Here is a 15,909-nt window from a genome sequence, read left to right as displayed (position 1 = left end):
GGGTTTAGTCACAAAGATCCCATTGAGACTGTCACCTTATGCGCTGATTATACCACTAAGTCTGCCTACCTGCCCTCTGGAGCATCCCATCACTCCAACCTGCTGGGCCAGAAATTCTGGTTTCCCCCAGAGTCGGTAATGAGTTGAGATCACAACCCAGAGCAGAGCGACACAGACACTGAAATCACCTCAGCTCTGGGAAGGGTCAAGCAAAGGGACTTGACACAGCAGCCAGGTGCACAGCCTGCGTTGGACCAAAACCCCAGATAAATCCATCTCATCCATTAACTGGTTAACTTTACACATCTCTATGCGTCATATTTCTAACTTCAAATACAGGAATGATACATGCACACAAATAGAATATGCACATTCTGCAGATTATAATGTTAAAATATTTTACATTAATTATTTTACCTAAAGAATATTTGAGTTAGGCATATTCATATTCAAAAGCATCTTTCCATATAGATTATGGGGGTGCGACATAACAATGATCAAATGCTATTTTTTCCACAAGACCCTTACCTCATTCAGTGCACAGGAAGACCTACCCTAGCATCTGAGCTCACAAGTGAGCCCAAGAAAGCAAGAAACAACTTGATGAGGCTACTAGTGAAGGCTGAAACTCCTCCCTGTAAAACTACCAGCTCTGGAAGCTGAGGAAATAGAATGTGGGTCCAGTGGATTCTTAGCATTTGCTATTCCTGAGGTTTCTCTTTTATATATATTGGGTACTGTTTAGGGTTGCCAGGTGTCCGGTATTCTACCAGACAGTCCAGTTTTTGCACCCTCTGTCAGGTAAAAAAAACTGTGCAATGTCCGGTATTTTCTGTTTTTCTGGCTGGGTGCCAGACAGAAACCTGGCGGGGGCAGGAGGAGTGGCTGGGAGGCGGGCCCACAAGCGGCGCTGGGAGCCTGTGGTAGCATGCAAAAGCCTGGCAGGGGCGGGGGGAGTGGCTGGGAATCCCAGCCACTGCCCTCGCCCGCCTTCTGCACACAACCACAGGCTCCCAGCACCGATTGCAGCCCCACTCCCTGTGGTTGTGTGCAGAAGCCAGGCAGGGGGAGTGGCTGGAGTTCCAGCCACTCCTCCCACCCCCACCCGGCTTCTGCACACAACCAGAGGGAGTCCCAGGCTGGGAGGCAGAGCCTCTGGTTGCGTGCAGAAGTCGGGCGGGGAGAGTGACTGGGAGGTGAGGCACAGTTGGCGCTGGGAGCCCAAAGCTGATTGCGTCTGAGGAGGAGTGACGCCTTGGGGAGGAGAAGCCCTGTCCCTGCTCCTGAGCGCTGTTCAAGCACGTTGTGGCACTGTAGTCTAGGAGAGAAGGCCGCAGGTGCTTTGTAGTTGCATTTAGGTGCCTTTTATGGGCTCTCAGCCAAAACTGACTGGGGTGGAATTTCTGCTTCTTCCCACTGGGACAGTCAAAGACTTGGCTATGGGGGAGTCACCTTCCTACCCATGGTCCCCCCCCCCCCCCCACCCTGCCATTGTGTTGCCCTGGGGTCTGCCTCTCTCTGCTTTGGGTAGCAGGTGGCTGCTTTGCAGAGCAGGTTCTGCTGCCTACCCCTTTGTTCCCAGCTTGGTGGCTCTTGGTAGTAGCCACACAGGATGTGTGTTCAGTGTGGGTGGGTTGTTTTTTTTTTTTTTTTGACAAATTTTTAGCCTGTGTGTTTGGTATTTTTTGGGAGACCATCTGGCAACCCTAGTACTGTTGGGATTCGTTTCCATTGTTAGCTGCAAAGGGAAGTGCATCATGTATTAGAAAGTGATGCATATGTTCAGCTCTCATCAGAGCAAAGGAAAATATACGTGTAAGACTTGTGGTGGAAATGACTGCTATGTGCAGGTAAACTGAAAATCATCCTACTGCACCTTTGAAAATCACACAAGAAAATGGACCAGTTATGTCTTCTGAGAAATTACGTTTGCAAAAGATTGTCCCATGTAACTCCAGGTTTCCACTGCAGGGTAAATATATCTCAAGTAGCAGCTGTATCTCCCCTTTCTGCATCAGAGTCTTTCTGGGTTTTACTGCATGAGCTTTTGCATTGTACAGCTAGGGGTGCAGGCAGGGATTCCTTCAGAAGTATTGACATGGGGCAACGTGAAATATGGTGCATAAAGTTAAAAGGATATTATTAAGTAATTCTTCAATAGTTCTTTATTGATTTTACTTCCCATTTTTTGTGATACCTTTGAGAAGTTGGAAATACAATTACTCAGTGAATTCTCTGCAAATCCATACAGGAATAACTAGTTTTCAGGGGAAGGAGATTCCATAATGGATTTGGGGGGACCTTGAAATTAGCTCAGTTGCTTAATATAATAATATGTCAAAATTCTCTAGCCCCTTATCAATCAAAAACATATTTTGTGCATTGGCATCATGAACAGTTTAACCACTGATGGAATTATAGTTACTTTGTTAATTACAGCTAAAGGACTATCAAAGGAAAGCAAAACATTTGTTTCTGGGACCCGTATTTTTGTTTTATTGGGTTTTCTAGATATTATTGTGGATTTATTAGCTGAATTTAAGGTTCTGATTTTTGACCTGTAAAAGCACACCGTGCACATACCCTGCAGGAAACACACCATCAATATTTTTCACTGACTTTATTATTTTTTATATTACACACAAAGAGGATCTAGCCCATCTTCCCTGATCCTCAACATGCAAAATACTGTACAAACAAATAGTGTGATATACTTCCCCTGAGAGCCTGCAACATAAACAAGACAATCAACGGCTGGATATGGAAACAGATAACTGACTTATTCAAAGTCAGATAAGATCTCACTGGAAGAACCAGGAAGAGAACATAGCCTGACTTGTAGTCTAGTTTCCTGACTACTAGACCAGCTTCCTTCCCAAGACAGTAGAATGAAGACAGAATCTGAGATTACTTCTGTTTAATTTAAATTGTGCAAAGATTTCAAATACTGTCAGAACAGTACTAGAATCTAAGTCGATAGACATTAAAGGGATACTACACATTTTTGCCCTTAACCCAGAAGGAAAGCTAAGGGTTGGATCCTGCATCATTGAAATCCTTGGGAGACTTGCTATCACTTCAGTGGGCATTGGATCAGACCAGTAGTCCCCAACGCGGTGCCCACGGGTGCCATGGCGCCCGCTGGGGCATTTATGTGCGCCCACCTAGTGACCAGGGCCAGCCCGTGCCATTTTTGCACTCTGGGCTCCCTGCGCATGCACGGTGCCACCCTGGGCGTGCAGTGCATGCGCATCCCCGCCCCTGGGCACCTGGCAGCCCCAAAAGGTTGGGGACCACTGGAACAGACAGAAAAGGAAGAAATTAGTAATCTGTGTATCTAAAAATTCTTGAATAATCCCAGTCACAGGAACATATTTTATAGAAGAGCTGATCTGAAGGTCAGTTGACTGCGCAAAAGCTGAACAGTCCTTGGTTTCCAGGGCAGCTGGAAGTGCTGGTGGAGGGAGAATGCAACTCTCCTGTAATTAGTGTGGATTAGGGTAACATGTAGATTTATTTTTTATTCTGAGATTACATTCTGTTTTTCTTGTATGCATGTTTTCTGTTCCTTAGTTATTGACATATATTAATCTCTCCTTTGTTACCTACTTGGAATGCTGCTTATAAATACAGGGGATAAGAGAGGATAAGCCTAATCTAGTTTGTCTTAAGACATGCTATGTTCAAAACAAAGGCACAGCAGAGACGTCAGGGCCCCCCATGTTTTGTTGAAAAACTGTAATACAAATTGAGTAGTGAAAGCGGCACATGTGGTGCAAACAACCTTTCCCAAAATCATAAACTATCGACAGACCTTGTGTGACAGAGTACTCTGAGTTTTATATATAATATTTGAGAAATATATTTTAGTAGGTCATTAGGTCTTTTTAGGTCTTTCTCCTCATGGTATAAGACCTTTATTTTATACAATTAATAGCTATCTAAACCAGGATTCTGACTCTGTTACCAGATTTGCCCATTACTTTGGGGTATGCTTATTTATTAGCATTACTCTTCTGGGGTGGGAGGGTTGATAATTCTATCAATATGCTGCTTATATTACTTGTATTCTCCCTTCTTCCAGTTCCCTCCCAATGGAGCTATCCTGTAGGATCTAGATTCCTCAGTGCTGGGTTCTCTCCACGCTAGAATGAGATGAACAAACACACTGTCACCCACTAACAGAGCATGTCTGAGAGGACTAGTTAATCAACACTCACAAGTTGACTCCTTATAGGTCCCTGAATGTAATAGGCTGAGTTTCACAGCATTGCCAAGCTGTGACTCTCATGTGCCTTTGGACTCAGTGAGCTGTGTTTAAATAGCACTTTAAGCTGCCAACCTCATACGTTCCCAGGTTCAACATTTTTCTATCATAATTTTCACACCACAGCCATTCTGCTATTAATCACTTGATGAACAAACCCCACAGGATTTTTGGGCACCACAAAATCTTTAGCTTAGGTTCAAGGAGAATTGTTGCAAATGAATGGGGAAGCCAAAAACAACACTCCATATAGAGGAAGGAGAGAGACAGAGAAGCAACCAGCTTAACTATGAAAGTTATTTCAAGGTAGTAACCATACAAAGGGAGCCAAAGAAACAAAAGAGTTGCAATATTAAATCTAATTTAAATCTGATTACAAAATTAGGACTAGCAAACCATAACTGATCACGTAAGACAGTCAGGAGACTATACTGAGAGAGAGAGACAGATCTCACCACTCTGTGAAGCTTGAATCAATCGGGGTTCTCAGGTGGAGGTGGTAGTTCGGGGTCCAGAGTGTTGGAGACAGTCAGAGCAGAGCCCCTAGCATGATACGTCAGTAGAAGATGAAGTCCTGATGGAACTGATACAGAAATTTAGATCCAGGCATCAGAAGACTTTACTTGAGCATGGGCAAGGAATTTTGTAGGGAAACAACAATGGTTCAAGAAGGGATATTAGATTTGTTTATGGTAAACAGATGGTTCAAGGGAGCATTCCAAAATTGTTTTGTTTAGGCTAGACAATAGGAACTGCTAGTTCCTGGCTATGGGTCCTGTTACTTCCAGGGAGCTCATAATGCAATTAGGCAGCTTAAGTATTTTGGATACAAATAGAGGTTTTTTTTCTAAAATTGGCCTGATAATTACTGGCCTGGGTGTGTGCAGGTGTGGGTTCATTAGCTTCTGAAGCAGAAATTTTCCCATCAGGCAATGTTTTCCTGCTTTCTATGTACCAGAGTTCAGTGCCTTGTAATCTCTGACCTCCATTCTGTATGCTAATGGCCAGGGCTCGACAAATCACTGAATCTACTCACCCGTGGTGAGTAGATTTCAGCCAGTCACTCCATTCACTGGTGGTGTGCGCATGAGCAATGCGGGTCTTGCACATGCACAGTGTGGGGCAGGCGAGTAGGTTTCACCGCCTTTTGTCAAGCCCTGCTAATGGCGATACCTCCCTGTCCCATCTTTAATGCAAATAAGGCTGGAGTCTTTCCTTAATTCTGTCACCCTTGTCCTGAGGGGCTTAGGCGTGTCTTCCCCTGCCTTTTCATTGCTTTTTGTAAGTCTTCGTTCTGATCAGCTTTGGTTCAAGCAGAGGCTGAAGGAGGGAGGTCTTTCATGAGTCAGACAGACTGGATATTATGCCTGGTTCTCAGCTGGCTCTGTAACGTTGCCCTGGTGTGTATTACAGAATTACTTCAGTTCCATACCCCTGAGTGACATAGTTGTACTGACCTACGTGCCGGAATAGACAGTGCTATGTAGGTGGAAGAGCTTCACTTGCTGACATAGCTGCTGCCTCTTGTGAAGGTGGATTAACTAAACTGACAGGAAAAGCTCTCTCCCATCCACTTAAAGCATCTTCATTAAGAACTAGAACAGTGTAGCTGCATCAGTGCCACATCAGAGGTTGCATCTGAGGCACCAGTGCGGGATGGGGAGGGGCATGGATATAACCATGTAGGTTAACCAATGAACCCAGGCTCATCAGTTAACCATTTACACATTTACATTACCACATCACTAGTAGCATTTGGCCAATGCTTCTATACATCTGTGTTTGGCAATTTATGTAATATATTTTATGCTCTCTAATACTATAGAACTTTTTGTGCTGGTGTTTATATGAAGTGTGCTGTTATAAATTTGAAATGCATTGGATGGTATTCATTTTACTACAGTAATTTATGATGACGGGAATAATCATGAAGAAGACATCTTCATTAACACAAGAATAATCCTTTCCCTACTATTTCAAGCGGAAATATGATTATTGTAAATCTCATTCTTTTCATTATCTTTGCCTTATGGCACATCTGGAATTTATTTTTTAATCTCTCTGCTATTTTAGTTCACTTTATTTTTAGAATAATGAAAGAATTTTCAGTCCCAATCTGAAATTATTCTAATTGGAAATTGTAATCTTGATTGACAAGATATAATGTACAGTTTTTTTCTAGCCTAGCTTAATTTCAGTCAGTGTATTACAAGAACTGCTAAATCCTTCCCTGTTCCCCTACATTCAGAAAGTACTAGTTCCTTTCATAAACATCTCCACCTAATCACATTTCAGGTTCTCAAGACTCCTCTTTTTCTTTGTATTTGAGTTCACAACCTAATGAATATGCATGCTTAGATTCTCTCCTGCTGTAAAAACATTCAATTCATTTAGTAACTTCAATCAAATGTTATACTAGCTGCTTCTGAGAAATCTTTTGCTTTTTCCTTTTCTGTTGTTAGCTAGATGGTTTTTGTTTTTAATCTTTGGACTTTAGACACAGCTTCTACTTTTTGGCATGATAGTTTTCATTTGATCCTTGACTTCCAGTTACATCTTCAGGGTTTTTTTCAACATTACATTGTTATTTTCAGTCCAGCAGTTTGGATGTAAGTTACCCATTTATCATTTAAGCCAGTGTTGGGCCACTGGTGGCCTGTGGGCTGTATGCGGACCATTAGGGTTCTATGTGTGGCCCACAAGATATTTTATTTACTGTTGCCCATGTGCAAGATTGCCATATTTTGCTAGCTTTCATCGGTGTAGGTTTTTTCTTACTTGTATTACTAAAGTGACATCCACAGAAAGCAAGGACGTGAAGTGGGATGCGTGTTGCTTGCCCACAACATTGACTGTGAGAGCCGCGCGCTCCCTCTGCATTCAATCAAAATGCTGCTATGGTTCAATTGGCACAACCCCACAAATTCTAGGTATTCAGGCACAGTTAGCAAAACTACCTTATCCCAGGAGACCATCTTTGTTACAACAATCTTGCAGCCCTCTGAAATGTAGGACCACACATGCAGCTCACTCACTAGTCTAGATTGCCCATCACGGATTTAAACCCACTTGGTCTTTGATCTCAAAAATGTTAGTTCTTAGATTAGAGATTTTCAATAAAATTTCAGGGTGGCTCCTAACTCTTATGAGTAAGGAATGCACCAAAACGGTACTATGAGGGGACTATGAAAAGGAGTGAGTTGCTATCATTTTAATGAGAATTAATACAGAGGTCCCGATAGTTATTTATCATTAAAGATCCCATGATGCTTATCACAAGAATAGCAACATCTTGGTCAAATTCCAGTTTGGATAATTATTCTGCCTACTTACATTTCCCTTGCCATTTCAATCTGAATGTGCATCCTTCACTTTCTGGTTGAAACTGCTGTTTAGTGCAGTGTCTTCATTAAACCATTGTTACGGTTCAAATGAAACAATTCCTTTACAAATAGAGTTGCCAGATGGTTTCAACAAAAATACCGGATACATTTGACATTACATCACAATCTACATTACATCTTATCTAGAAAATACCAGACATTTATATTTTCTCAATTTGTTTCCAGAACAAAAAGCTCAAATACTGGACTGTCTGGTTCAAAACCGGACACCTGGCAACCCTATGTACAAATCTTCGTAAAGTTCTCTGGTTTCTTACGGTGAGAGGCATTACATTAATATGCTGCTTTTTCAATGTAGAGCAAACACTTTATCTGCTGCATGGGGATTTAGAGGTGACCTAGGAAATGACCTAGGAAAACTTATAGTTCAAAAAAAGCATCCAGTTCTACAACTGGGTTTCTGTAGGCTAACCTTTATTCCTACACAAAGCCCCATCCAAGTAAGTGACTGCACAGAACCAATTGAAGGACCAGGCCCTAGGGGACACTAACATCCACAGGGATTAGTGTTGTAAAATTAAATGAAAATCAGACTTAACTTACTGTGTGCTTTGATTTCATGCTAAAATGCAATGATAGAAAAAAACAAATTCCCTACAATTTAGCTTAATGTTTGTCCATAACTAGAGAGACTATAAAAGTGATTTTTTGCCTTTGATATTGTGATTAAACCTAATCAACAGCACAAAAATAATAGGGCCTATTATTCTATCTCTCTCTGTACATAACTCCCCCAGAATATCTCATGCAATACTCCAGATCGGCAATCGGCTACCTAGGCTAGAATATGGACTACATGAGTGACCTTCCTTCATCTCAGTGGGCCAAAAGTTTGTCATAACCAGAATGGTCCCCCAGGATTGGGTAGTTTTGCTAACTGTGTTTGAGTACCTAGAATTTGCCGAGTGTGCCAACTAAACTCTAGGGTTATGTCTACACTGGAGCGAAAATGGCTGCTCTTGCGCAAAACATGCCATCTGTCTACACTGGCTGCACGTTCTTGCGCAAGTAAACTGACGTTGTACTGTAGTAAATCAGGGCTTCTTGCATGAAAACTCTGACGCTCCCTCTCAGGAAGAAGCCCTCTTGTGCAAGAGCTCTTCCAGAAGAAGCCAGTGTAGACAGGCAACATGAATTTCTTGCACAAGAAGCCCCTATGGTGAAAATGGCCATCAGAACTTTCTTGCGCAAGACAGCGTCTACACTGCCATGGATGCTCTTGCACAAAAGCACATGCCAGTGTAGACGCGCTCTTGTGGAAGACTTTTTGCGGAAGAACTCTTCCGCAAAGGAGTTCTTGCGCAAGGAGCTGCCAGTGTAGACATAGCCTAGCAGCACTGGATGCAGAGGGAGCACATAGCTCTTAAAGTCAATGTTGTGTGCAATCAGCACACATCTCACTTCATGAGCCCTGGCTTTACATTCGTGTCACTTTAATAACACAATTAGGAAAAACCTTATGTGGATGGAAACCAGCAGAGTCTGGCAACCCTGCACATGAGCAACAGTAAACAAAATTGTGCTTATCATGTAATAACGTATTGCCTTCTCCCATCTCATCACTGGTAATCTTCTCTACAATTCTGTTATAATCATTCCTTTTACATCATTTTTATTCTAATAGACTTTTGAGAATACTTGAGGTCTATATCCAAATTCACCACATATTTAATCCACTGATTGTAAATGTTGGAGACATGGTGCTTAAATGTGATATTTTTTACTTTGGAGTGCAAGTAATAATCTTCAGACATTTTGTACAGAATATCTGCTCGATCCACTTCCTCACTTTATATGTGATTGTAATGCTAAGCTAATGACCCTATCCTGCAGCAGAATGGAGCCCTGAGTTTTTTGTCCATGTAATTCATATATTTGATCCACTCCACTCCAGTTTCCAACCTCTCCACTGCATGGAAAGCATTCTTATTATATTCCCTAACAATCTTTTCCTGATTATATCTCAGGTCCTCTACTCCTTCCTTAGCTTCCTTGATATTTTTGACACTATTCCGTGATTACATGCTGCATTGCCAGTTCCAAGCATTAAAAAATCATTATCCCAAAAGCATAAAACTAGCTAAAAATAATAGGATTTAGAAAAAATAATTTGGGGGAGGGAAGTTCTTTGACTTCTGGTTTCAAAGCCCTGAACATAGCCTTAAAAATGTAAATAAATGTTCACTGATCATTAGGGTAGAAAGCTTGTCATGCTTTTTTCTAAAGATCACAAGCTGTTCACAGCTTCCTTAGACTTACCCTCAACCACTGACTGGGGTCTGTGGCAGGGGAAAATGGGGAGAAGGTGGGGGGAAAAGGGTAGCTGTGCTGGGTCCCTCCAATTTAAAAGGGTTTGGAGCTCCCAAATGCTGCTACTGCATCCGGAGCCCTAGGCCTTTTAAGTCACCACTAGAATCCTTGTCAGCATGGGATGGGTAAGGTTGCCAGATGGCTTAACAAAAAATACCGAACACTGCCCCTCCCCCCCCCAAAAAAAACACCGGAAAAAAATTCTGTAGAGGAAAAAAAAGGGGGTGAGACCAAAGTTGTTAAGCAAAAGTTGCACCACTCCCTCCAGTTTGGGGCCACACACTAACCCCCAATGCACCTACCCCCTCCCCCTGAGCCAGGCCCCCCTAGCACCCCGCCATCCCAATGCACTCACTTCTGCCTCAGACCCAAACCCCCCAGCAGTATCCCCCATCCCAATGCACTCACCCCTTCCTCAGAGCCAGGCCCCCTGCAACATTCCCCATCCCAGTGCACTCACCCCCCCCCCTCCCGCCCCAGGTCAGGCATCCCCAGCACCAGGAGCTCCCTGCCCCAATCAAATCACCTCCTGCCCCCTGCAGAGCCAGGCTCCAGAGGAACGGGACGGCCGGGTATGTTAATCTTACTTTTAAAGTTGCTGCTCCTGCTGCCTGGCCCGGCTGCCTCGGCTCACAGTGTGTGGGAGGCATCATGTGGCCAGCTCCTGGGTCTCTGCTGGTCACATGGGCCAGAGCAGCGTGCACTCCGCTTCCATCCCAGTCCGGCACCCCCCTAGCGTGGCACCCGACAAGTGCCCCCTCCTGCTCCCCTTCACTACGACTCTGCCACGCTCCTCACTACCCCGCCCCAGCCAGACACGGCAGGGAAAAATTGCCCCCACCAGGCTTCCGTCTGAGGGAAACAGGAAATACCAGCCATTTCACATGTCCGGTATTTCCTGTTTTTTTACCAGACAGAGCCTTCAAATACCGGACTGTCCGGGTGAATACCAGACACCTGGCAATCCTAGGGATGGGCAGCACCGAAGGTCTAGCTGGGAAAATAGCCAGGCCTGGGTTGCCCAAGGGCCTGGCACTCTGTCATCAGCCCTGCCCACAATTAGGCTTTGTGTGCTGTGGTAATACCATATGCATTGATTTGAGGAGACTGATTTCTGAGATCACCCCAGAACTACTGTACTGGTATAGGGGACTATAATTACTACTAGCCAATTAGCCCGTCATAAGACGGGATTTTCAGGTCTCTCCTCCATGTCGGCCTTCTCTCCTGAGCCTCCGGTCTCTCGCTCCAACTCTCTCTCTCTTTCCTCCTCCTCCTACTGCCTCCCTCCCTCTCTTTCTCTTCTCCTCCCCCTCCTGCCTCTCACTCGGGGGACCGCGGAGTCCAAATGGCCATTTGGGTGCCACACTCTCCGTGCTGCATGACGGGTGTGGAGCTCAAATGGTCACTTGCGCCACTTGCTCCCACGCGGCGGCCTGGCTGAGTAGTGCAGTCAGCCGAACGCCACGGCAGGAGGCGAAGGGGGCAGGGGCAGTGACATTCACAGCCAGGGGGCGGAGCCTGGAGCCGCTGTCACGCCGCAAGTCACCGCCCTACCCCCCTTCTCCTCCCACTGTGGCATTCGGCTGACCTCTGTGCTGCTCGGCCGGGCCACCACGGGGGAGCAAGCAGCGCAAGCGACCGTTTAGGCCCCGCACTCCCCATGCAGCACAGGCTGCCCAGAGGAAACAGCCAGCATTTCAGGCAACAGCGCCCCCCAGAAGGAACAGCCAGTATTTCAGCGTTACAGACTCCCAGACATTGGGCTACTATATATATGATGGGATGGGACTAGTCCAGATGTAGAATATGCCATGTGTACCCATTCAAAGTGTTGCTAACTCTCACAGATTTAACAGGGCTTTCACAATAACTGGGGCTCTTAAACCTCCAGTTTCTGAAATCAAGTGGTTATGTGAGAATTTTTTAAAGTACATTTCTAGCTTTTACAGTTGAGAAATGTCACCCAAACGCATAGTCGGCCTTAGGGCAGGGCAAATTGGGCCCATGCCCAGGGCACCACTGCCAAAGGGCGAGGGGCAATGGGGTATGGGTGTTGCTGGGCAAAGGGGGTGGAGGGTACTGGGAAGAGGGGCAGAGTGGCAGGACATGCCGGAAGTGCAGGGTTGGGGACAGAGGTGGCAGAAAAGTGCAGGGGTTGGGATGAAGGGGGTCACTGGGCAGCAGTTAGGGGCAAAGTGGGCACAATGCAGGGGTTAGTAGTAAAAGGAGCACAGGATGGGGGTGCAAGAGTTGGGAAACCCATGGATGCCAGGGGAAATGAGTGATACTATGCCCACAGAGGTCAGGAACACCAAAACCCAAGTTTGCCCAGCAAGGGCATCATATTCCCCAAGACTGGCCCTGCCCAAACATGACAGAATGTAAACTCAGGTGTTCTCTCAAGGCTCAGAAACTAAAAGTCAAAGAAAAAATATTATTATTCTTTCTAAATCCTTGATTTTGTCCAGGAACAATGTCAGTCTAACTTGATCCTTATTACTACCCTTTTAAAATATTGAAACATCATTAGCTTTCTTTCTAGTCCTCATTCAGTGTTTCACATTTGTTAAATATCAATATCAAAGGGCCCAATAGTTCTAAGTTGGACACTACAATATTGAGACACTTTTGAAAATACAATTATGGATCAGAGATAATAGCTGTGTCAGGGAAGAAGCAAGCTAAATCTTTTTATTGGTGTGTTCTCATAACTACAAGCTATGACAAAGTGGGGATTGTGGAGATTTTATTCCCCTGGTTATGTTACATGAGATTTCTACTGTGCTATAGTAACCCTGTGGGTGTGCCTCAGTTTTTCTGGGCACTGCACCAATACCTAGATGATGATGGGAATTTTGGTGTAATAGCCTCCTGCACGTACACAATGGCTGATACTTTCTGTAACCTGAGCCTGGAAGGGGTGTGTGACCTGATGACACCTTTTGCTGGAGAAGCAGAATACAGGCTAGGAAGCGGGGCAGCTGGCAGGACTGGGACAGGCTGCTAAATGTGGGTTAGTCTCGCGGACCTGGGGTACAGGGAGAGGAGTCGGGGGTCTTGGCTCTGGGCCTCCCTCCCCAAGATGGACTGTGCTAACTGCTTCTGGTTACTGTGCTAACAAGTCTATTCCATACTGTATCCTTATCAACTAATAAACCTTCTGTTCTGCTTGCTGGCTGAGTCACATCTGACTATAGATGGGGATGCAAGGCTTGGGAACTCCCCACACCTCGGTGACACAGGCTTTTTACATAGACTTACATATTGACATTGTGCCTTCTTCTATATCACAGGTAAAGCTGCGAGTTTGTCATGGAGATCACAGAAGTCATGGATTCTGTGACTTTGTGGGACCTCAAGGACTTCTTCAGCAGCCAGGTGGCTGGCCTAGGTGCTTCCTGAGCAGCACGGGTAGGCTCTAGGCCAGTGGCACCAGTTGCTGCTGGGGCAGTCTTGGGCTACCGTTCCACCTCCACCCCCTCCCTGCAGTAGCAGGAGTTTGAGTGTGGGAAGGGATTGAGGGCTGGGGGTTGAAGTGAGGACTCTGAGTGGTGCTTACCTTGTGGGGGTTCCCCAGAAGTGGCGACATGTCTCTTCCTCAGCTCCTACTGCCTCACGCTGTTCCCATCTCAGGGGGCCAATGGGACTATGGAGCGGGCACTTGAGGGGAGGGCAGCACACGAAGCTATAAGCAGAAGGAAGGACATGTCACTCTTATGGGGAGCTGAATGGAGGCAGGTAGGGAGCCTGCCAGCTCCACCAACCACCCCCTCAACTCTCCGAGCACCATCTGGGGTCCTAATCTGCTCCCCCTGATCACCTGTGGTACCCCAGGCTTCCCCTCCCCCCAAGATTCAGTCAGAGGTATATAGTACAAGTCATGGACAGGTCACAGGCTGTGAATTTTTGTTTATTGTCCATGGCCACTTCTCCATGACTTTTACTAAAAATACTTAAACGTGACCTTAGTCATGGGTCATTTAGTCTAGATCTTAGTTATCAAGTGGTGGAGGGTATAACCTCAGGAGTTTGTACTTTAATCAAGAGAGCTGACAGCCTCACCAGGCCTGTGGGCAAGATGTTGAGAGGTAGGCTTTGTGCTGTCAGGGTAGGGCAAGGCCTTAGGCAGAAGCGTCGGGGCCAAGGGCAGCCAGCTCTCAGCCCTACCCAGACTGTAGTGTGCCCCCCGCCCCCCAGTTCTCAGAGCTTCCTAGCCCTAGATCATGCTATGTGACACTCTGGGAGTCATTTAAAGGGCCCAGGGCTCTGGCCATTACTGCTGCCACAGTAGCGGCAGCTGGAAACCCCAGGCCCTTTTGAATCACTGGGCCCTGGGACAGTCACCCTCTTTGCCACCCTCCCTGTTGGCGGGTCTGACTTTAAGAGACACTGCTCTAGCTTAGCTGTTATATATGAGCATAGCACCATTGAACTAATATATTTAGCAGAGCTGGATTTACGCCTTATGTGCCCCCAGTGCTTTTTTTGTGACGGTACCACCTGGAACGGCGTACCATCACCTATTTTCCCAGCACACAGAAAAGGAATTGCATTTCCCCCGTGTGTACCAGCACCTGTTTTCCTGTGGCGGCTTGTTTCCTGACAGAAGCCTGCTCGGGACACGAGGCTTTTTTTTTTCCGGCTCCCAGCGTAGCATTTTGGCTCTTACAGGGGCCACGACCACATTTCAGCCCCCAGCGTGGCACTGCTTCTTTTATTTATTTATTTTATGAACAAGCCACCCACACCTTTTTTCTTACAAAAAAGCACTGTGTGCCCCTAAACACAGCATCTTTAATACCACCGCTCCCCGTTCCATGTGGTGCTGCTTGGAGCCCCTTTCTGCCCATCCCATATGGTCCTGTGTCCCTTCAGCATCACTGGACTCCTAACTTGACTCCAAGAAGGCGCTGTGACTACACTCACCACAGGTCCGCTAGATGTTTGCCTCTGTCCGCAGACCAGTCAGCTCAGACTGTTCTTGCACCACAAGACCTCTGGTGGTCAAAAGGGAGAACTGCAGCACATTTTCTGCAGAAAAATAATTCTACCTCCCTCAGCCAAGAATTCTGTACTTGCTGCAAATGCCACCTAAGGAGAGGTAGCATAGCGTGAACAAGCAGTGTGTGGAGCAGATAAGGCCCCCCGCCTTCACGAAAACTCCTCAGCAGGGTGGCTTGCAACTGCCTGGCAGCAAAATAGTCCAAAATATTGCAACACACAACTTCTAAAAAATATGGCAACTAGAAGCTAAAAGTAGCTCAACTGGACTACACAATTGCAAACTTGTCAACCCGTGCCTTTATAACACTGGCGTTCTTAGATATGTGTTTACCAAAATTCCCTCTAGGGTCCACGGCTGCACCTACCTCCTTAGCAGAGTCATGCAACAGCACTCACCTTCTTTGGACATGTAAGGTGTGGTGGGCTTGGTGGGAGAGTGGGGGGGCAGGGCTGGAGGTGCAGCCAGAGCTCTGTGGTGGCTGCCAAGCTGTTCTCAGGGCAGGCCTTGTGGTGGGCAACTGCTGGAGCTGGAGCTGGAGCTGGATCTGGAGCTGGGCTATGGTGCAGCTCCTCCTGGGGCCAGGGCCAGGGCTGGAGCCAGGGCTCCCTGAATCCCTGTTTCCCCCTCACACACTCCTCTTCCCCTTTTACTGCCCTCTACCTCTCAGAGCAGTCCTCTTCATCCCCCTGCTGGTTCCCTCCCACCGCTTCCCCACATGTCACTGCCCCACCCCCAGCACCCTACTTTCTGCAAACCCTGGGCGCTGGGTTCAACAAGGACAAGTGCAAAGTCCTGCACTTGGGACGGGAGAATCCCAAGCATTGTTACAGGCTGGGGACCAACCAGCTAAGTAGTAGTTCTGCAGAAAAGGACCTGGGGATTATAGTGGATGAGAAGCTGGATATGAGTCAACCGTGTGC

This window comes from Pelodiscus sinensis, chromosome 2, assembly GCF_049634645.1.
Source record: "Pelodiscus sinensis isolate JC-2024 chromosome 2, ASM4963464v1, whole genome shotgun sequence".
In the NCBI taxonomy this organism is placed as follows: Eukaryota; Metazoa; Chordata; order Testudines; family Trionychidae; genus Pelodiscus; species Pelodiscus sinensis.
The sequence above is the reverse complement of the archived record's forward strand: the minus strand, read 5'-3'. Positions refer to the sequence as shown.